The sequence below is a fragment of the Sminthopsis crassicaudata genome, chromosome 2 (genome assembly GCF_048593235.1).
Source record: "Sminthopsis crassicaudata isolate SCR6 chromosome 2, ASM4859323v1, whole genome shotgun sequence".
Lineage (NCBI taxonomy): Eukaryota > Metazoa > Chordata > Mammalia > Dasyuromorphia > Dasyuridae > Sminthopsis > Sminthopsis crassicaudata.
The window spans coordinates 311091349-311114653 of NC_133618.1; the positions used below are offsets into that span (position 1 = coordinate 311091349).

A 23305-nucleotide genomic window follows, 5' to 3' on the forward strand; every position below is an offset into this window, starting at 1 on the left:
AACCCTTTCCCTTTGAATGAGTATTTTAAGAGTAGGTCATTGTTATGTCCTGGGTGATGCTGATCTAGTTGGAATGAATTGAGGTGTGAGAATCCCCTCTGATCAGCCCAGGTTCAACATGAAAGAATTCACAAACCCAAAAAGTCTGAATAGCAAAAGAGATTTTTATTGGCACTGAGAAGCCAGCTTTGCTAGGAAGACAGACTCCTCAGTGGCAAGATCCTGTCAGAGAAATCTCAAAAGGTTATCACTGAGAAGAGAATGTTTTTACAGTGGGCAAAAGTCCTGTTAGGCAGCTGTGCCAAGAAGAGAGGTCCCTTGGCAAAGCATAATCCTGCTTCAGACTTCTGCAGAGATTTGGAGTTCAAAATTGTTTTTTATTAGCAGTCTGAGACTTGGTTCCAGTTGAAAAGAGAGTTGATGCCCCCAGGCCTAGACACTTATCTTGGAGTTTTAAGCCACTCAATAGGAATAACAGGCCCAAATCTCCAACTGAATAAAATCATTTTGAAGGCTTTTTTTTTCCGGAGCTTGGAATTTCCTGAAGAGGATTAGGCTATCCCCAAAAGATCACTAGAGGATGATTTGACCAAGATCTCCAATTGAATAAAGCCATTTGTCTGGGAAGATATGCTTTCCTAGACTTTTTGGAGTCTGAGATCCCAAATCTCCCTTCTTTTACAGATTAAACAGGAAACAGTTTCAGAGTTCATCCCCATCACTAGGACTGCTTTTATAGTTGAACTGTATGTGTTCCTTTTTGGAATAAGGCTTAGGATGAGAATCAATTTTCCAATCACATAATCCATTTTAATCATTATATTGGCCTCTTGTAATATATGTAGGACCACCATTATAGCCCTTTATGATCTAAGGGAATGACACTAGTTTGTGTCATAATGCCGAGGACTTTGGCATGGTATGTGTCAGTTACAATGCCACATATCCCAGGAGGTGGGGTCCTTCAAAGGGATGGTGGTGTGTTTGATGTAGCACAGTTCAACATCCATCAAAGCCAAAAGAGAAAAAACTGAAGAACCAGATTGTTGAACCAGGGAGTCTACTGATTGTTGAATGAAAGTTACCATGGCATGGACATGGGAGGAGTCATTTGAAAAGCTGCCCCTATTGTTTGTTGAGGCTGGATTAAGCCTCAGAAGGAGTTTCCCAGTGGTGACCTGCATTCATTAGCCCAGTGACATTCTTTGGGCAATTTTGGGCAAGGACCAGAGCGTTTAGCCAGCTTCTTGATCTTCCTACTATCTTTTTTGAAATGGGCTGGCTTCCCACAAAAGAAACATTTCTAACCTCCCTTCTTTACTGCAGCCATCACCTCTATGGCTACCCATACTGTATACATTGTAGTTCCTACCTCTTGACACCTTTGTGCAATCACTATTGCTTCTCTGTATTGCCTGTGTTAGTCTATCCAAAAAGTCCATGAAGCTTTCCGTGGGCTTCTGTAATATTTTTGTGAATGACATCCACCTAACCTGGTATCTGAACCCATGCTTTCCTAGCTGCTTTGACAATTTGTTGATAAGCCTGAATATTATATCCCAATTAATGATTTAAAGGATTGTAAGCTCCTGTTCCTGTTAATTGATCAAATGTAATGTTAATACTCATGTGTCTATTCTATCTTTTGATACTCCTTATAACATGCAGCTTTCTGCATATAATAATCATCACCATCCAAAGCTGTTTTTGCTACTTGTAGCCAATCTAGAGGCCACAGGACTAAGTTTACTATAGTGTTTATTAAAGCCTTTACATATGGGCTATTGGCCCCACACTGGGATGTTCCCATCTTTAACTTCTTTAGCATTTTAAATTCCAATGGCTGATGCTCTCTATGGAAACTTCCAATACCTGGCACAACATTTGCATATCTAAAGGAACCTCTTAATCTTTTCCCTCAGCTACATAGAAAGCTTTTTGCAAAAAGAAAAAGAAAGCTATTTGCACTGCCGTTAATAGACTCCATTGCTACTGAACAATGCTGCCTTCCTTGCTTTTTCTACATCATCATAAGAGTGATGATGCGAAGAAGGCGGTGGTGCTGTGGGCAGCATTTTCTTCAATCCCCATGTCTCTTACACTTTTTCAGCCTCCTCTTTCCCTGAGTCTATTTCCTCCTCTTTCCTTTTGCTCTCCACATTCTTTGTTATGCATGGTTATAGCTACCTTTGCTTTCAATGTTTTTGTAGCTAAGAACTTTTTTTTTTTGGGGGGGGCAGCTTTTGTAAGTAAAATTTAACCCATTCCAAATAGAGAATGTTATTACCAGAAAGGCTTTTGGACCTTCAACTCGCAATCTTTCACTTATCTGCTTTTTTATTATCTCCCATTTGTTGAGTGTGAAAGGAAAACCAAGGTGGAAAGGAAACCAAGGACAACATTTCTCTACATAGTGCATGAATTCTTTTAATTGTTCAATAGTAATAAGTAACCTATCTTTTACTTCTTTTTTTTTTAAGCACTTTTAGATATACCTGTCTTTCTCCTGATTGAGATTGTTACATTTTGTTGAACTAGACAAAATAAAACTAAAGAAGCCCAAAATTTTAAATTAAACTACAACTCCTCTTCTATCTCCAATATCCATTGCACTTGTTGATTTTTTGCTTTCCTGCTGTTTCCCCCTTACCTTTGTTGTTCTGGAATCTCCATCGGGGTACTTTTTCTTTGCTGCTTCTCTGTTTGGCTTAGTCCCTGTTCTGGTGCCACTTGTGAGCAGCTCAAGGGCCTTGCCAAGAAGAAAGTATGACACGGGAGAGGCAGGTACTTTAGCAAGGAAGTCCATTTATTGATCTGAGAGCCAGAGTTTATATATTCTTCAAGCTAGCGTTACAATAACACCAGATACCTCTTAGAGTGCATCTATGGTTACATTCCATGTAGACATTAACATTAAACAATAACTAGCAGCAAACAACCCATTTATAGTAACATAATCGCAAATGGTCTAGTTTATGCATTTTAATGCCTAATGTTCACATAGTGACTTCCAGATTATTTACATCCTTGTGCTAGCAGTGAAGAGGGGACCCTGAAACTCTGAAAATCCTTGAAGGAGAAAATCTTCAATTCTGCCTCAATGAGAGACCCTGCCCCAACTCCTTTTTCCTTAAATGAATTTAAGTTTTAACTGCTTGTAGGAGGAATGAAGTAGGTTGTATTCCCTTTAAGAAATTATATTTCCTATTGATCTGTGATTCCTGTCAGATTCTTAGCCCCTCCTGGATGAGGCATATCCTCTCCAGCTTTTCTGAATGCCAGGGCCTTTGATTCACAAATCCTGGTCAAAAGTACTCCTTTGAATTCCCATAGGAGATCCAGGCTTGTTCCCAGCCCCCACTGGATTTGAGCCAACTTGGGCTCTCCCAGCCTCCATGCTCCAATTGTCCTAGCTCCCGTTCTGATTTGCTTGTCTCCCCTCTCCCCCCAAGACAAGCAATATAATGAGCTTCCATCAACTAAAGTTTTTGCAGATGGACCTCGGTGGTTTACCCAACTGCCAGGACTTTCTGTCCACTGAGATTCTCAGTGCAAAACTCCATTTTCCATAGTTCTGCCCATTGAAATAATATTTTTTCCCCCATGTTATTCTCTTCTTATCCTCACCTATTTCCGTAACCAGACTTTAATGCTCTGTTAGGGTTTCTAACCTTACTTCCCATCCCTATAATAAACTTCTTTTATAAATATAGGTTTTCAGGTCTGTAAATTCCTTTACAGAGAATCTCTGCACTGCCGGAAGGGAGTCCCCAAAACTCCCTATCCTTGCGTTGAATCCCAAGGGGTTGCAGGGGGGCCAAACCTCTCCATTTGGTTCCCTGAACTCCAAACCTGCCACTAGACCTTATTTAACTCCCTGACCACCATAAACCCTAATTTCATTCTGGTTCCCTAAATCTAAACCTCATCAGCGGTTCTTCTTTGATCCCACTAAAGTCAGTAAGGTCAATATGTCCTATTCTCAACCTTCATTACAGAGAGAGTGGTGAGGATCTTTGAACAAGCCCAAGCTTACAGAGTAATTAACCCTTGTGAAGCTCTAGATGTTACTTACTGCTGGCCTCTACAGAGGAATGTGTAATTTGAACTAAAGGCAAGAGAAAGCCACTAGAGTTTCTTAAAAGAGATGAGTGCCATAATCAAGCCTGTACTTTAGGATTATCGATTTGGTAGCTGAGTAAGAATGAATTATGGAGGGAGAATGAATACAAGACAGACCAATTTGGAAGAAAGCTTTTATACTAATCCACATTAGAATTGTTCAGAGCCTAAATTAGGGTGTTGCCCAGGAAACAGAAGATATAATGCCAGATCACGCTTTTCCCCAGTTTAAAGACTACCAAATAGGACCAGGACTAAAGAAAAACACAGAAATATAGAAAATCTGAAATCTGGTAGTTTTCTCTCTAGTTGAATATGAAGATTGAGGGTGGGAGCTGGAGCAAGGAATGATTCCTGATAGAGGGAAAATCGAGGAATGGGAAGATGAGATTAAAATAGATTGAAATAAAATACTCTCTATCCCTTTGTGGAAGATGAACCTAGGTTAGAAACACCCTGAAGCTCAACACCTCCTGGCCCCTGGAAACTCCTAAAATGATCCCCTGAATCTCAGTCCCTTCCCACCCTCCTACTTGGCTTCTGGGAAACTCCCAAAATAATCTCCACATTTAGTTCATTTGGAAATAATCACCACCCATTATTGATCTGGAAATTAGTCCTTCTAGTCATCTGGAGATCACTCCCTAGAGTGAATACATATTGAGATTGTGAAATTCCAGTTTGGCTGGAACACAGATTGTATGAAAGTCATTAATATGAATTGATTGGAAAGATTGATTGGAAGTTGATTGTCTAGGGCCTTAAAATCCAAGTTAGAAAGCTGGGAGGTGATGTTTCCCTCAGAGCAATAAGGAATCACTGTAGGTTTTTAAGTCTAAAACTACTTTAGGAAGTTTTTGTTTTAGTGAATGATAGATTCAAGAAGAAATATACTATCATTAGAAATACCAATTAGGAGGCTATTACAATAGCCTAGCCAAGTGATGATTGGGATCTGAACTGGATTGATAGTATTGTATATAGAGAAAAAGAGATAATTGGAAAATATATTATGGAGATAAAATTGACAATACTTAGTAACTGATTGGGTATGAAGGATGAAGGCAAGCAAAGAGTCTTTGATGATTCTAAGTTTTTCAATTTCTGTGCCTGGCCAGATGGTGTTGCCATGTAGAGAAATAGGGAATTTGGGAGGAGAGACAAGTTTAGTAGTCTGGAATGAGATAAGTTCAGTTTTGGACATATTAAGTTTGAGATGCCAGAGGGACATTTAGTTCTTTCAGCTTTCAAGAAGAGAGAAAAGTCAGACATAGTCTCATCTGTTCATCTTAGATTTTTGGAGAGTAGATCTCTATAAGATCAGAGAAAGGATAAATGTTAAATTTTTGTAAAGGAAGTATGCTCAGGAGAGATGGGAAACTCTCAAAAGTTAAACTCTATAGAAACAAATGTATTTTCAATGAGTAGGAAAATGGGGAGTTGTCAAAAAAATTCTAGGCAGTTGCAGATGCACAGGGAATTCATTGGTGAATTCAAGAGTTTTAAAAGTTTTGTATTTAAGATAGAAGCAAGGGCAGTTAACAGAATAGATAGAAAGCTGAGGATGATGAGAAGCTGCTGAGAAAGGTTAAGTATGACCAAAAATATAAAAAAAAAAGGTTAAAAACTACATTAGTAAAAAGTGGAGGTGGATAGAATGATAACAAATGATAGAAATAAGGCTCAAATCTTACTTTCAGTTTTCTCTGACAGGAAGAATGACCTTTGGGGAAAGAGGGAAAAAGAAGAAGAGAAAGGAATATAAATTTATATAGTATCTCCTATGCTTAGTACTTTACAAATATCTCATTTGATCCTCAATTCTGGGCGGCTGCTATTATTATTATTCCCATTTTACATTTGAAGAAATGAGGCAAAATTAAAGTGCCTAGAGTCACATAACTAGTAAGTGTCTGAGGCTGGATTTAAATTTAGGTCTTTCTGACTCAAGGCCCAATTTTCAATCCACTGTACCACCAATTGCTGCCTCAAACTGGAAAGGAAAAAAACAAAAATGGTCATCAAATTACCTCCCCCTAGATCTTTTTTCAAACAAATAATGCTTTAAGCATGTTTCCCCATTTGTCAAGTTGATTTTTTGAATTCCCAAGCATAAGACTTTAAAATTATCCCATCTAAATTCTATCTTCCATGATATGGTCTAGTATCTTAACCTGTTAAAATCTTTTTGAATTTTGATTCTGTTATCTAATATTAAGTAATCCTCTTAGCTTTGTGTTATTTCATATTTAATAAACATTACATCTACTCTTTATCTGAGTCACTTATAAAAATAATATACAGAATAAATCCTTGGTGGCATTACACTAGAGATCTTGATCTATTAATGATTACTCCTTGGATTAAGCCATTCAGTCAAATTCACAGGAGTAGATACAACTTCAAATCCAATAGTGCCTAATTGTATTGTCTATTCTACTTTTCCTACTTGCTCCAATTCTTCCTTAAGAATGTAATAGAGGCTGTCAAATGTTAAAATGTAGAAACAATGAAAAAAAATTTAAATTAAAAAAATAAAATGTAGGCTAAACTATCTACAATGTTCTTACTGTCTCAGCAATGATGTAGAAGAAAGAAGAAGATGATAAAGAAGAAGGTGATGATGAAGATGAAAGTTAATCTTACTTTACCTGTTCTTGATGATCAATGTGATTATCACTTGCTTTTCTGGATATTCACCAACTATACTTTTAATAATGCATTTTAAGAGGTTTTTCCCCAGGAAGCAATGTCAAACTCATTTGTCTATATTTTATAAACTTCTCTCTTTTTGAAAAATCAGAATATTTATTCTTCTCTAGTCCTGTGATGTCTTTTCTCCTTCTGTGCCATCCATCCATTAACAGTGGTTCAGAAAAAAAAGTAGTAAAGCAAATTCTTTTATCACCCTGAGATATTAGGGCTTGATGAATTGAACTTTGGGGCAACTAATTGATCTTTATTATCATCCTACTTATCTTGGGTATAAATTTCTTATTATCTTCGTTCATTCTTTTCTTTTTATTTACAAAATATATGCATGGGTAATTTTTCAACATTGACCCTTGCAAAATCTTCTGTTTCAAAATTTCCTCTCCTTCCCCCCACCCTCTCCCCTATATAGCAGGTATTGACACATCACATCTTGCCCTGCATACTAGTTATCTTAATTTTTCTACTTGAACTGACTTGATACAATTTAGTTCAGTAAACATTAAACCTTTATTCTATGCATAGCATTATGCTGGGCTTGGGGAACGGTTGAATAAGAAATTTAAAGAAAGCACCTTCCCTATCCACATGGAACTTATAGGCTAGTAGGGCATATGCACTGAAATTTATAATACAAAACGTATTAGTAAACGTATTGGGAGCAAAATGCTATGTGTGTTCTGGGAGAGAGTATTATAGAAGGATAAGATAATATTTTATGATGAGTAGGCTGATTTCAGAAAAGCCTAGAACCACTTACTGAACTGATGCTGAGTGAAGTGAGCAAAACCAGGAGAACATTGGACATAGTAACATGTGATGATCAACTATGGTAGACTTAGCTCTTCTCAGCTGTGCAGTGATCCAAAACAATTCTAATAGACTAGCGATGTAAAATGCCATCTTTATCCAGAGGGAGAACTCTAGAGATTGAATAAGGATCAAAGAATGTTATTTTCAAGTTTTTGTTTGCTTTTTCTTTTTTGCTAAAATGGCAAAATCTTTCTGATTTTTCTTTCACAGAATGACTAATATGGAAATATGTTTTTAAAACTTGGAATTCAAAATCGTACAAAAATGGATGTTGAAAACTTTTTATATGTAATTGGAAAAATAAATTATTGAGAATAAAAAAAGATGGCATTTTAGTTGAGCTTTAAAGGATATTTAGGAATTTAATAGTTGGGGAGTAGGGCAAAACATTTCAGATGTAAATAATAATGTGAGCAAGGATATTTTTTGCTATTGAGACATTTTTCAGTTGTAATCAACTTCTCATGACCTCATTTGCAGTTTTCTTGGAATGAATATTAGAGTGGTTTGCCATTTTCTTTTTCAGCTCATTTTATAGCTAAAGAACTGATGCAAACAAGCTTAATTGATTTGCCCAGGGTCACACAGATAATAAGTATCTGAGACTGGATTTGAACTGTTAAGGAGGACTCTTCTTGACTTGAGTCCTCGTGTTCTTCTTTACCGCCTATAAGCAATAGTAGGGAGTAGGAAATCAGTGACTGTCTTTGAGGCACAATAAGAAGTCCAATTTATCTAGCACAGAGAATACTCTTTGAGAGTTGGGATTATTTTTGCCTTTTCTTTGCATCTTCAGTCATTAGAATAATGCCTGGCACATAGTAAGTACCTAACGAATGCTAAATAAGGGCTAAAATGCAAGGCAAAAGTTTGAACTTAATTTGATGGAAATAAGAAAGCACTGAAATTTTTTGAATAGAGGAAAGACATGAGCATAGTGGCACATAAGGAAAATTAGTCTAGTCAGGATATATATGCATTATAGGTAAGAAAAAATGGAGGTTAAAAAAAAAGATGTTAGGAAATTACTTTGATAGCCTGTGAAAGTAATCATGAGGAGTCTGTACTAAGATGGTGACAGAGATGGTGACAATGGGAATAAAGAAAAAGGGATGGGTTTGAAAGATGTTACACAAGTGAACTTGACAAGACTTGAAGATTGATTAGATATGAGAGTAAGAGACAGGGATGAACAGAAAGAACTTAGACAAGAAAGGCTTAAGACAATAAAAGAGTTTTTGTTTTTTGCTTGTTTTTCTTTTAAGCTATGCTGAGAAAAAGAGGATGATCAAAGAAAGAATAGGTCTGTGACTTAGGGCAAATGGAATATGATAACAAATGATTGAGACAAGGCAGAAGTCTCAATTTTATTTCTCTTCTTTTTTTTTTTTTTTTTTTTTTACTCTGGCAAGGAGAGCAACTTCAGGCTTGAAAAGAAGGAATTAACAGTGATGAAGAGAGCCATCTACACCCAGAGAAAGGACCGTGAGAACTGAGTGTGGACCACAACATAGCATTTTCACTCTTTCTTTTGTTTGTTTGCATTTTTTTCCCTTCTTGATCTTCTTTTTCTTGTGCAGCAAGATAACTGTATAAATATGTAAACATATATTGGATTTAACATATATTTTAACATATTTAACATGTATTGAAAATAATATTCTTTGATCCTCATTCAATCTCTAGAGTTCTCCCTCTGAATAAAGATGGCATTTTACATCCCTAGTCTATTAGGATTGTTTTGGATCACTGCGCAGCTGAGAAGAGCTAAGTCTACCATAGTTGATCATCACATGTTACTATGTCCAATGTTCTCCTGATTTTGCTCACTTCTCTCAGCATCAGTTCAGCAAGTGGTTCTAGGCTTTTCTGAAATCAGCCTACTCATCATAAAATATTATCTTATCCTTCTATAATACTCTCTCTCAGAACACACATAGCATTTTGCTCCTGCTAATTAGTAAATTAGTATTTACTAAAAGGTTTTGTATTATAAATTTCAGTGCATATGCCCTACTAGCCTATAAGTTCCATGTGGACAGGGAGGGTGGTTTGTTTAGATTTTTTATTCACCTGTTCCCCAAGCCCAGTATAATGCTATGCATAGAATAAAGATTTAATGTACACTGAACTAAATTATATCAAGTCAATTCAAGTAGAAAAATTTAGATAAATAACTAGCATGCAGGGCAAGATGTGATGTGTCAATACAAGGATATGAAAAAATACTTTAGAAATTCAGAAAAAGAAGAACATTGCTAATGGGGAAGATCAGGGAATGTTTTGAGATGAAGTTTAAGTTGGGCTTTGAAAGTTGGGTAGGATTTTAACAAAAAAATATATGGGGGAGGTTACACAGGTAGAGGGAATAGCATGGACAAAGGCACAGAGTTGGGTATCTTTATTTTCCCTCTAAACTAATTGTGTCCCAACTAGTATTCCTCCTCATTTTTTAAAAGTAATGAATAGATGACTACTATATTCATGACACACTATGAAGGCCAAGAAAATTCAGTACATCAAAATGTAGTTATCAAGTACAAATTATACAAATTAATCTGAAATTAGTTTAATTGTGAATGTGTTTCATATTTAGGTATAAATGCTAAACAATGTCATAATTAATATTACTTTTATCCAGATAAGCCAAAAAGTATGGTTCTTATAATTATTAATTACATCAATTCAAATCTTACCTCAGTCATCCTCATTTGTAAAATGGGGGTATTAGTCTCAGTATCCTCTAAAATGCCTTCTCTCTCTATGATGATTTTCTCTAACTAATTATCTGTATAATTTTGTCTCTTTCTTTACTTGTTCCAGATTCCTAAATGTGGTATCCCCTCCTGACTCTCATGAGAAGATGTTCTCAATTCATACTAACATGAATTAAGTTTCTTAACTTAAGATTCTTGTAATGCAATATAGATTAGGAAGTACTATTTCTCTTTTCCAAAGGAGTTCATTAGATCCATTTAAGGCTCTTATCTTGCCACCACCTTGCAAAACAGCCAGTAGGGGGAGTCTTGTCTCCTTCTATATTATATTCTTGGTTTCCAATTATAGGTCTTTCTTACTAGCTCCCAATTTTTTTCATAATATATTAAGCTGAAATTGGTGGTTAAATGTATTTACTACCCTTGAGAAGACTCAGTGTAGCAGAGGACAAATTCAACACGTATTTAAGTGCTTAAGACTATGGTTTAGGTCCATAGGATGCAATAATCAAATAAAAAACAAGATTGACTATAAATTACAAAGTATTCATATCAGAATCTATGTTATACATACATATACATTTGAGAAACAGTTTATCTAAGTTCAGAATTTCTTCTACAACAAGGTCATGAATCTTTTAGTCACAATTTTCCAAAATTATCTACTAATTATCAGTTGAAATGATATATGTAAACATTTTGCAAAAACACTACATAAATGTTAATATTAGAATAGTAATGACCTACACCAATGCAGAGAACTTATAAATTTACAAATTCTTGAGCTATTGATGCATCTATATTTGATTTTACTGATAAAATGTAACCAAACAATCTCTGGTACATGAAAGTCTCAAAGCATAGAGAAAAGAGAAGAGGGAACTCAATTTGTACTCTTTATAGGTAAGCTGAAACTTCTAGAGCTAAAGCAGGAAGAAACTAATGATGGGACACCCCATCCTTCTCTCTCAGAAACTCTTTGCAAAAGGCCTTATGCAATTGGACCAGTGTCTACTTTATTCCCTCTAAATGAATGAAAGGAGAAAAGAAAGATATAGGAAATTTTTATTTTGAACTACCATCACTACCACTATTATCACCATCGCCACACACCCCTCCCCATCCTCCCAAAGGGAAGTTAGAGAAAGAGAAATGTAAGTTTTAGATCTGAAAGGGTTTTTGGTATCATCTCATATGGTTACCATATTTTATAGTTGATATAACTGAAGGACTGAGAAGGAAGCAACTTTCCTAAATTGAGAAGACTCAGGATTAAAATTCAGGCCTTCTGACTTAATCTCATTTTCATTCTCTGTCTCTTTAATATTTCCTAATTAACCTATACATAAACATGGGACAAAGCTGCTCTATCATTCTTGCTCAAAAACTTATGCAAACTCCTACAAGAAGAAATAACAAATAGTAGGAAGAACCCTGGATTTGCAGTCAAAAACCTGAGCTTGAATCTTGCTGTATTATTTGACATGAACAAGTAAATATTTCTCTGGAGTTCATTTTCTTCATTTGTAACAAACAAGAAGGGATTGGCTCTATAAACAGCTCTAAAATTCCATGAATCTGTGAATTATGATTAAAATGTACTCATTAATGGGTAATCAATAATCAGTAATCAATGGACTTCCACTTAAGATGGTGATGTGAAAATTGAAAGAGGAGCCCAGATCTCCCAACTTCATCAAAAGTCTTAAAAGGAACATCAGATCAAATAATGATCAAGAAATTCAAAAAAAACCAATAGTGAATTCAGTCATATAGATCTGAACTACAGATATCCAGAAACCACAGTTGTCAGAAGAAAGTTTCTATTGGGGAAGCCAAATCAGGTAAATAGTACCTGAGCTACCTGAATGAACTTAGGGAAGCTTGAAATCTATAGTCTTCTGATTGGGGACATGAAGGTTAGGATTGAAAGACCATAATGCTCTGATCAGGAAATCCAAAGCACCCTGATTAGAAATGCCACAAGAGGAGTGAAAATGAGCAGTTTTTTGACTTGACTGAGAGTGGAGGATTTGAAGAATTGTAGAGTTCTCACTAGAGATGGCTAAGGTTAAGGATGGTACTAAAAGAATGCAAACCTTTTCCCAAGAACAATGAAGCCTTCTAGCATTCTGTGCACAGAAACACCAGAGGAAATAGAAGTTCAGATAATTGGGATCGAGATCAAAAAGAACCAGATCATTTTATCCAAGAGACTGAGGTTGGGAATAAATGGTGGGGGGGCGGGGGGGAGGAGGGGAGAGGACACTAAACACAATAAAAAAACACTATGGGGTCAAGAATGCCCCAAAGATAAATATGAGTACAGGATGATTGGGGTGGGGTGAGAGGGGAGGTTCAGCCTTTTTAAAAGTCTATAAGACTGATTGGAAGAAATGAAGCAAAAGATTTTTTTTAAAAGGAAGCTTGGCCTATTTCTGAATAATGAAGAAATCATAAAGTTCCCAGAGAAGACAAATGAAACATAATTTCTTTCTCAGAACAAAATAGGAAGAATTATTAGGTCAGAACACTGAAAACATTGTAAAATACCTGTCATATGGTTTTTGCTTAATTATTTTTCTTTCAGATTACCTTTGTCTAATACACATGTGTATGTATGCATGCATATATGATACATGCATGTATGTGTTATATATAATTTGTCTCCTCCATTGGGATATATGTATTCTCTATAGGCAGGAACTGTTATTTGGCTTTCTTTACATATCCAGTGTCTAGCATAATGTCTGTCACATACTGGGCTTATTGACTGTTTTAAAATAGGCAAAATAAAGCAAAAATCACCCAAGAATGTCACAGTCAAAATTCAGAGCGTCAAGATCAAAGAAAAAAATATGATAAACAACCAGAAAGAATTCAAGAATCAAGGAATCCATGTCAGGATCAAATAAGACTTCATAACAGCTATATTAAAGAAGGAAAAATCCTAGAATATGATGTTCCTAAATGCTAAAGATAAAGAATTCCAAATAAGAATGATGTACTGGGGGAAAATGAATACAATCTATAGGAACAAAATGGACTTTTTAATAGAATAGAGAGGACTTTTAAGCATTCCAGATAAAAAGACCAGAATTCAGTAGAAAACTGCAAATGCAAATACAGGAGTCAAGAGCAACCTAAAAAGGTAGAAATATATTTGAGCAACTGGAAAAGACAAAACAACGAAGCATTTACAATCTACTAGAGGGAAATAGACAAATGCTCCTATTAATTTTGATGTCTTTCAGGGTTCCAGTTAGAGTTATATAAAGGAAACCTAGGGCTAAAGTATAATTTTATTCTATTTCATTGGTGTTAAAAAGGAAAGAAAAGGAAAAAGAAGCAAAATTCACTAGCAGAGAAGTGAGAAAGAGGGAGAAGATTACTCTTTCACATAAAAGAATTGATGAGAAAATGATATTCAAACAAAAAAGGGATGGAGGGGAAGATCTTATGAACTTAGACTTAAATAATAAAGGAAAGGATACATACACATATACACAACATTAACTATAAGTATTTAAAATTTTTCCTGCAGAAAAATAGGAATATGAAAGAATAGAGAAAGGGGTGTGTGTGGAATAGATAATATTTGAGAAGGAATAATCTCAAACTCCAACTTCAGAGAGATCATAAAAGACGATTAAAATTTAAGAACCAGAGAGCAGGTTTGGGTCTTGATGAAGAAAGGAGGATGAGAAAAATAAGAATAGATGGGGGCAGGGAAAGGAGGAAAGAGAAAAAAATAAACATATAATCCTACTATGTGCAAAAGGCAAAAAACAGTGACTCACAGTCACAGGTCAGATTCCTTCTCTTTTTTTCTGCCTCATTTATGTAAATGGGAAGTGGAGGGGGGCGGAGTACGAGGTTACAATTTTTGTTAGAATTAGGGCTTGTCCAATGGTGCTATATCTCTAGAGCATGTACTCTGCCTGCTGCCAGCCCAGGTGGATAAATTTGGGGAGCCTGTTTCTGGAAAAGTGAAATGGCATATAATGGATGAGCTATGTTCCCTAATTTGGAGAATGCATAGTCTATTGTTGGTTCCTGTCATTTAACAAAAAGATGAATATAGGACCCTTAATTGGTGGCTGGGCTAGAAATAAGGTTCATTCAAAAATTAACTGGTCAGAATGAGTCTATAAGCCTCTAGATAGGGATAGGTCTCAGGTTCTTTTCATCTGGGCTGACATGTGGTCTATGAATATGAACTTCTGTTCTTTGTCTCTTTGTGTCCTTTCCTGTCTTTAGGTGAAGGAGTATTGGGAACCGTTAATATTTGTGAGTTTTTATAAGTTGTACCAGTGAGATATCAGAGGCCCAGAAAATGGTGAGAATGATGGAGAGATCTGTGTATTCTAGCATAGATTTAAGGCATCAATGAAGCAGAAACAGTGATTCATTCATCCAACAGTATTTGAACTATATTTGAAGTGAACTTAGTGAGATGAATGCTTGTAGCAAATGTTTTAAGTATGAGCTCACTCTTCCTAGAGACTGAGGTAATAGGTAGTAGAGTGTAATGCTCCCCCACTACAAGGAAAATGATATAACTTTGTAATTCCTGTTCTTACTATGTCTTTTTAGTAAATATCCCTTTTAATGACACTAATAGGTTAAATGAACTTGGGGTGCTAATTACTGGTTATTAACATCAGAGAGAACACCAGAATAGGGACTTGAGCTAATTGCATTAGAAAAGTAATCATCCCCTCGGGAGTACCCTAAAACCCTGATGGAAGGATGCAACCAGTCTAGCTCTGGAAACTTAATCTATGTGTTGAGTTCTCCTAAACCCAATGCATGAGTTAAAAGTTAAATACAATCTATTGCTACACGTGGAAATTAGGGAAAAGATTAATCATTCCCCATATGAAGGGAGGTATGTGATTCAAAACCATGATTTTTCTTTTATAGTAAACTAGTCTACTCAAGAAAACTTGTCAGTAGCACTCATTTTGAGAAAAAATGTTTTTGAGTTTTGAGTTTTGAGAAAACTTCATGATTTTGACTTGTAGTTTCTACTTGTTCTACTTATTAAGTGTGCCTTGCATTTATTACTAACACCTCATTCCCTATTATTAAAAACCTGTTTGACTCCCAGTTTTCTCAAGAATTACCAATTGACCCTGGAAATACAAGCCAGAAAATACAAGAAGCAGCAATAGAAAACCATGTGAAACTGAGGACTTTCTATAGAAGTTCTGGCTTCTTTCTAATAGCACAAAAGTCCATGAATTCCAAGATCAAAGATGTCCTCAGGCAGAGTTATGAAAAATTTCTTTTTTTGTTTATTTCCCAGGCCCCTCTGTCCTCCTTTTTTCATTCCATCCATTCTTTTTAGAAGGATTTATTATTACCCATGAGTGCTTGGTATGTCTTCTGACTATTTGGGAACATACCATCTAATTTTGCCTTCCCTCAGGTAGCATTCCATGCTCCACACTTCTTCTCTTCCTCTTTAAAGTTACATATTCAGTTCTTTATTCTTCATGACTTTACTTTTCTCTAGTTAACTTCATAATTTAGCATGTGATAAATTATTACTAATGGTTGATATTGGCTTAATGAGCTATCCCTATTATTTTACCTTTTGACCTACTTCAAATGCCTTAGGCCAAAAGAATTGAAAATTCAGGCATTATAGCAAGTAAATAGTAAAGATACTTTAGTAAAGTGAGAACATTCAACAGTTCTTAAATAATAGCATATAATGATAAAGTAGTTTATTCTGCTTATATATATGAGCAAGAGTATAGGAAAATAAGTATCTTGATAATATCTTGCCTTCTACTAATGACAGTTTCTAGACTGTACCCAATTCCCATCCTTAACACCTGTCATTCTAGAATTATAAATGTATTGAAGCCATGGGGAAAGGTGATATATCAGGACCTAGAAAGCCAAGTCAGAATCTGTGGTTGTTCTGAACTAGGTCAGATTCATGCCAATACCCTGGTAGTTTAGGTTAGATGTTAGAATAAAATGAAATACTTGCAGGTTATTCAATAGTTAACCAAAGGAAAATTATTTTGACAAAGCAAGAGGATATTCAACAAGAATAGGTACTGAGGATATTTTGAGTTGATTCAGCTAAATGAAGCTCTCTTGCCTGAATTGTCTATGATGACAATTAGCTCTTTGTGTCTATGTTGTAGTCAAATGACCAGGAAATGATGTCCACAGCCTGAGCCCTTAGTCTTTTGAGCCAACCAAATCTTAAAAATGGTTTCAGTTCCTTTTAGAGAAAAGCTAGCTTATCTTTCATGAAGAGAGGGGTTAGAATATTGCTTCCACCTCAGTGATATAATATTCATCTAGCAGGCACAGTGGTGCCCAAAGTCAAAACAAATAATATTTTATAATCAAGCGAGATCTAACAATATTGACCCCAAAGGGGCAGAGGAGAAGCAAAATAAAATGTCATTTAGCTAGAAGATCACCAGAAATTTATGGAGGCAAGCAAGAGTAAAAATATTTGCCTAAGGACAACACAAAGCAGAATCTGTAGTCAAAATCAGGATACTTAGCACATAAAATAAGGTTAAGGGATCAGAGTTTCACACTGAGAAGATATCAGCAACCAATATATGATGATATGATCTTGATCCTGAGATATATTTTACTAGTTAAAGCAGGAATTAATCCCCAAATTTCCCAGGGGAGAAGTGAATGAATGGGTCTGACTAGAAAGAGTTAAGAAGGCAGCTATTAAGATGGATTCTGATATATTAATAAAGGCTATGACTTTATTTTTCTTTAGCAATTAATTTCTGATTCAGTCATTCCAGTTATTGAAAGCTATTACATTGTTGATGCTCTTAATTAATCAAATTGACTTCCTTACTTCTAAGTATTATATTGAGTGATTTCTTGTAAATGATCATCTCCAACATTTGGATTGGTATGGTAACTAACTGGAGAAATTCCAGTAATAATTCTTCAAAATCCTGATCTGTGAAAGTGATAAATTTTAACAGCATAATTCTACAGGTAGAAACATGTAAGACTTCACACTCTAAGGCTTTACTTTCTAGCTCTGAATAACCATTATCAGTACTTTTGACAGATGATGAGTTGGATGGCACCCATGATGTTGACCCTCTGGGTAATTTTAAGTCAGCATAACACAAAGTTGAATAAGTGTGTACCAGATGTTGGATTGAACTGCAACAGCTATTAAGGCTATTTAGTTAGTTTCATATTGATTTGGAATCTGTTCTCTTTCAAGCTGATTGTCACATTTTGTAAGATCTTAAAGCTATATCTCAAACAGGATTTACTCAATCCAACTAAATGGTCAGAGACTTCAGTGGACTTTAATCTTGATATCAAGGAGAGTTTATTCATCTTCTTACTTATCTTGACCTTTTGGAATCTTAGAGTGAAAACAAATGAATCTTTTACCCCTCCAAAATTTGAAGTGACATTTTAAAGTTATTTCCTTGTCTTTGTTTAATGTGAAATGGTGTTTTAAGATCTTCCTACTTCATTCCTCAATGCATAATTTTCAGCTTGTTATTTCAAAGACTAGGATGTCATCACTGTACTTGAGTGAATTCTTTACAAGGCAGCTCATTTGCCTACTAATGTCTTTGAAATATGTTCAGAGAAAGAAATTACTAATAGTGGCCATTTATTTCTTCCACTGAAGTTCCCTGTGGGTAAAAATAAATAAATACAGCATTGCTACAATTTGAATCAGTCTGAGTAGTTGACTATCTTTGTTAAGATCTTATTTAGATAGGTGCTCCCCATGGCTTCAGTTTTAATGTGAATATCATCACAGTTGATGTAATAGGGTACTCTCATTTAAGGCCCCTATTTGGATGACAGCCATTGCCATGCATTGCTACGATGTTTTTGGTCTTTTACTTTAGGGACAGTGATGACAGGAAGCCCACAGGACTTACCCATAGGGTAAATCCAGATAAATTTTCAGAAATGGCTTATGTTAATAGTTTAATGAAATTCTCCCTCTAGCACTTTCTGACAGGGCATAGGGATTTTCTTCAGTGGCCTTGCACTTCAAAAGTGATTGTGTCATCTAGGTATAGGCAATCTTGGCTGTCCTTTACCTGTTGTCTCCTCTTGTCACATTTAGTAGGGAACAGCAGATGACAACATGACAGGTTCATCTTTATTACATGGGGAATTACCAAGTGGTTGCCTAGCAACTCAGAGTGCAATCAACATCGTCTTCTGTTTTGGAATGTAGAGTAGTTAGAGATGCCTTCCTGTGAGACTGCATTTTGCCTTTTCTGTTTTTGTTCTAGAAAAACAGATATTCTCTCTGTTGGGTTTTTTTTGGGGGGGGGTGGTTTGGACTGTTAAAACATGGTTTCATTTTGATTTTTGCAAGCAGGAATTTCAAAATAACCATATCATGTTAGCAATATCAATTGTTCAATTTTCAAAATTATGAAACAATTGGTTTTATCAAACAGATATATGTGTTGTATATTTGTAAAATAAGATTACTTTGAATAGATGAATTATCTTTTTCTTTATTGTTCAAAGAATCTTACATATGCTGGCTTCTGTATATTCACAATTTCCAGATGAAATAAGTTTAAACATATTTTTAACGAATATAAACACTTATTCTTGAAATATGACATTGCTAATGTTATTTTTCATGTGTGGTGACATGGCCCCAAACCCTTAGCATTCTCATATGTGTATGTCATCATCTTTTTATATAATTGTGGCTTCTTGCACTCATTTGAGTCTTGTGCTTCAGCAGTATATAAAAACATCCAGCATATAACAGCTCAAAGAGCAAGTCTTTGCAGTATCACAATCTGCCCTTTCTCTAAATGAAAGGGAATTTTGTAGGATTTAAAATTTAACTACATTTTGTACAACCTCATTGCAGGTGCATTCATGCCAAGAGAGTACAGCCGATCCCCTAGAGTATTCCAGGACTTGTCACTCAGGGGTTGGAAGGGAAACTATCTCGGAAGAAGAGTGCTACAATGTATGGTTATTATGTGGGTGGTTGTACATCATGCTTCTAGAGGACTTCAAGATGAAGTGAGATGACTATGGTTGATGCAGAGAGGAAGTATGGCCTGCCCCTTACCCACATCAGCACCTTGGATAGTACTTTTCTGTCAATAAGTGCTATCTTTAAATTACAAAACAACATATTTATTTCTTTCTTTTTAGGGATATACTTTATATTTTGGGGTAACTGATAACCTTAAATTGATTTGTCTTCTTAGTTTTCCATGAGAATACTGAGTTTTAATCTCCTCTTTTGAAAGATCTGAGGAGATAATTCTCCTCTAAAAGTACTAATGTACATTAGTACTCCTTTCCCACCTGCCACTGAAGAGCCTATTCAGTCTCAACAAGAGCTGCCAGAACTGCCAATACTAAATCACTCATTCTTGTTTCTACCTATGGGGCTGTTGTCTTGCCAGAATCCTGCTCAAGGATCACTGGAGCCTTTACAACAGGGTGTCCTGCTCCCATTAAGTCATTCCATTCTCAGCTCAGACAAAGACCTACCACGGATACTATTTCAATTATCTTGTGGGATTAAATAGCTTTTGTGGGTTGTTCTGCTAAGTATCATTTGTGCAATAGTTTATATGGAAAAAAATATATTTCACATTGCAAACACCTGACTTACAAATGAACATTTGGAAACTCATTTAAATTGGAAATTGTCTGTAATTATCCCAGTTCCTTTTTAACCTTCCCTCCTAAGACTTATGTGCATACTTTTCAATTATCTTTGTGGCCTTCTTGTGAATCAGGGTTCTTTAAAAGTGTGTGTGTGTTTATGTGTGTGTGTGTGTGTGTGTGTGTGTGTGTGTGTGTGTGTGATCCCTTTAATAATCTAGTGAAATTTACAGACCCCATTCTCAGACTAATATTTTTAAATGCATAAAATAAAATTCATAAGATTACAAGGAAAGTCAATTATATTAAAAATAAAGATACATTTTTTTATTCAAGTTCATAGACTACCTGAAATTTCTCATATTAAGAAACTGTTCTCTAAATTCTCTATGGGTTATATCTAAATCCTCTCTAAGGGTTAACCTTTCTAAGGGGTTACATTTCTCTTTAAAATTTTGAGTGTAGAATACTTCACACTGTCTATGATATATTACTTGAATGTCTGATGTGTTTTAACTATAATGGGGGATTATTAGTCAGTGTCTATAAGCTGTGTAGGTAAGAACCTTATTATCAAACTTATTATTAACATCTCTTCTATAGCATTTTCTATTTCTATAGAACTCATAGTTTGAGATAAACTGATACACCCTTTTTCTTAATTCATAATTGACATCCATGAAATTTTAAATTGTTGCTAGCAAATTTTCTATTGCTGCTGGGAGATAGAATAGAGTGATGATAAGAGCACTGAATTTTGTTTGAGCCATTTTGGTTTTGAGAAAAATATAATGGGAAATATGGTGTAAAAACCAAAAGACATCAGTAAATTATATAAAAAGAATTCTTGTCCTGATAGACAAAGAGGAATCATAAATGTGTGAGCAAATAAATGGTACAGAAGTTAGTATCCAAAGTCAAGGAATCCTCCTGAATCTGGTTAGAACTCATTTCTATCGCTTTGATCAGATGAATCTTTTAGCAGCCAGTAGCCACTTGGGGTGAATTTTTTTCCAGATGAGTTTTAATGAAAAATAAGAGGACAGAGTGGTTTCTATCAGTTCTAAACATTGAATTTATAATTTATGTAAGGTGGCATGATATGGCAGCTTTGGCACATTTCTCAATATAGCATATCTATCAGAGAAAAGGTCATATATACATACATACATATATATATACATATATGTATATATATATATATATATATATGGCAGATTGTCCTGGGGTTTTGTTTGTTTGGCTTCAAATGTATCCTCTTCAAGGATGAATTGATTCCTTTGAGTTCACTTAATTCTCTTATGTAATCTGTAATTTTAAAAATAGTGGGGGAAGGAAAGTTTTCTTAGCACCTATAGGCCAAAATCTTGTGGAGAAAAAGCCCAGTTTGATAGAGGAATTGGCAGATCTTATTGGCCTAAGGCCATTATTAGTTTCTGCCAAGAAGACAGATCTTCACAGATTCCCCCAAGAGGCTTTAGTTTTTATGTATTTGCATCCCATATGGAAACAAGAAGTACATCTAAGCATGAGGCATAGTTTTGACCTCATTATCAGAGTGAAATTCTAAATAGTTCTGACTTTTGTTGTGTTATTTCCAGTGCAGGGCCTATGTCTGGGACACATTTGAATGAAATACCTTAATTTCACACCACACACACACACAACAACACATACACACACACACACACACACACACACACACACATATATATGTGGTTCTAGAGACTTGTTAGAGCTGTTTTGCCTTGTCTAATCTCCTCTGCCTAGTGCATAGAAGGTGCTATATAAATGCTTATTCCCTTCTCTCATTTCCTCTTCTTATTGGAGGCTGATTTGATGAATATTATAGGATTAGTCTTTTCATTGCCACTCAAAATAATCCCTCATCTTACATATTACATCATCATAAGAGTGAGCTGAGGGAGGTAACTTGGTTAATAGTCTGAAGTACCCATTAGATTGATCTACTGTTGTTGTTTTTTTTTTGTTTTTTTTTTTTGGTAAAAATCATTTGGGCTAAATCTAGAGCTAATATCCTTAGCAGCTGATGGAGTAGCAAAGTCAAGATGGGATCTGTATCTTGGAAGCCACAGCTGGTATATAAAGGAGTTCTTTTCTCAATGCAGAAAATGTGTTATGCTTTGAGGACCCCAAGATTTGTTTCAAACATGGTATTTTCAGGTGAGGCCTTGCCTTGGGGCCAAAGGTACCTTTATTGGTTCTTAGAAAATGACTTATTTGGTCAGAATTAGGCTACCTTTGATATTGCATCTTGATTAGACTGGGGATCAAGAAGAAGACAGATTCTATTTACTATCTTGTAACTTTAAAATACTTAATGGCAGATTTTTAAAGCTGTTGTAGTAATTTTTTTCATCATCTAAAAGGGGAGGAATGAATTTAGATTCTTTGGTAGCATGGCATAGTATACAATGAACTGACCTCAAAGTCAGGAAGACCTGGATTCAAATATCTCTGACATAGATTCATTATATAACCTTGAGGCAGTTACTTAAATATGGTGTTCTAGGTAACTTTAAGATGATCTCTATTGGTAGATGAAGTTCTTCAACAGGAACTCCCCATGCCATTGAAATTATAGGTTCAGTCCCTGTTCCTCACCTTTGCCTATCTTTACTTCTTATCCTGGGACTTCAATGCCATAAGAATAATCAATGGACAGTGAGATAAGAATTTTAAATGCTAAATAGAGGGGTTTATATATTATCCTAATAGTGAGTCTTTGGAACTTCTTCAATAAGGGAATGAAATGATTATAATTGTGCTTTGGAAATAGCTATTTGGAAGTTATGTGGAGAGTTGATTGGAAAGGAAAGATGCTGGAGGGTCTTTCAATAGTCCAGTCCAGAAATAACGAGGGTCTGAAATAGGATGGTTATAATGAAAGTGTAGATAGTGGGATGGATGAAAGAGATATTGAGGAAGTATATAATTGATAAGATTTGGCAACTGATTAGATATGAAGAAAGAAAGTGAGGAGTCAAGAATGACACCAAAGTTTCAAATCTGTTTAATAGAAAGTAAAATGGTGCTTTCAAAAGATACAGAGAAGTTGGAGGTGGCAGGATAGATTTAAAAGACAATGAGTTGAATTTGTCATGCTTATGGAAAGAAAATGTACATTAATTCCCACCTCCAGTACTTAATATGTGTATGATCCATAGGCAAGTCACTTAAGTTGTTTAAGCCTTAGCTTCTATCTGTAAAATGGGGTTAATAATATCTATCTCACAAAGCTGTTATAAGGCTAAAATGAGATGATTTATGTAAAAAAA

The 23305-nt window shown here is 35.3% G+C and overlaps 1 long non-coding RNA gene across 2 annotated transcripts in view; it reads left to right on the forward strand.

The window, feature by feature from the left end:
• The window catches only part of LOC141556196 (uncharacterized), a 39549-nt gene that overhangs the window by 9052 nt on the left and 7192 nt on the right, over nucleotides 1-23305 (forward strand). The window contains exon 3 of one of the 2 annotated variants that reach the window (XR_012486458.1): nucleotides 9060-9359. The exons of the other annotated variant lie outside the window; for it this stretch is intronic. This is a non-coding gene — a long non-coding RNA (uncharacterized LOC141556196). Of the gene's footprint in view, nucleotides 1-9059; nucleotides 9360-23305 lie in introns of those variants that run through there. 2 annotated transcript variants of the gene reach the window in all.